Below are 926 nucleotides of genomic sequence, written 5' to 3'. Positions count from 1 at the left end.
GGAGATTTCCTAAATAATTGGTATACCAATTAGCTAATTTTTCTTCAGATGTACTGTTTCTGGTATTTAAGTCATCTGTTGTGTTCTTAATTTCAGCTATTACAATTTTCATCCCTAATTTTACTTGATTTCTTTTGTGTTTCCTTGTTCTTGTTTCATATTGGTAATATATCATACTAGTCATAACTTTTTCATGTTTTAAGTTCGTGGTTCATTTTTCCTAACATTTGTTCTCTTCAGATCTATAACTCATTGTTTATTTTATCCTCAAATTCTCGGTTTAGAGCTCTGAGCTTATTTTTCCTGGATCTGTTGGCTATTCCAATCCATTAGACAGTATGAGTGAGGGGAGGCCAGACACCCCAGCTTTCAGGAAGTTGACTGGGTGAGATCCCTAGGCTCCTGAAAGTGAGAGCTAAGCACTTCACATTCCATAAAACAACTCTCAGGTCAACTCTTCCCATTTTGTCCCTCGGAGAGGCGCAGTATTAGTAGGAGACGCTCCTTAGATTGTAATCCCCAACCCTGGATTCATGGAGGTTGAGGGCTGCAGAGATCAGTTGGTTCTTACCTCTTCTTCTCAGTTCCTCACAAGCACAAGGCTTCTGTACTGACCTTATTAACTCATGAGGACAACTAAACAAGTAGTTTGAGCCCCCCACAGCTTTCACTGTTTCAGTGTATATTTGGCCACTCAAAAATAAGTTCCTTAAAGTCTGTTTTATCTGATATTAATATAAATACATCACACCCTATGGGTGTGGGGGAAGATGCTGATACCCAAGGCACTGGTGGACCCTTTTGTTTATTCTCCCACAGCCATGAGGGACTGTGTTTGGTACAGACACTACTACCACATAGACTAGTTCAAAACAGTCACCCTGCCTCTCCACCCACTCCTGTCCCTCTTCACTCACTTCTCTCCC

This window comes from Trichechus manatus, unplaced genomic scaffold (genome assembly GCF_000243295.1).
Source record: "Trichechus manatus latirostris isolate Lorelei unplaced genomic scaffold, TriManLat1.0 scaffold00065, whole genome shotgun sequence".
NCBI lineage: Eukaryota > Metazoa > Chordata > Mammalia > Sirenia > Trichechidae > Trichechus > Trichechus manatus.
Note: the sequence above shows the minus strand (reverse complement) of the source record.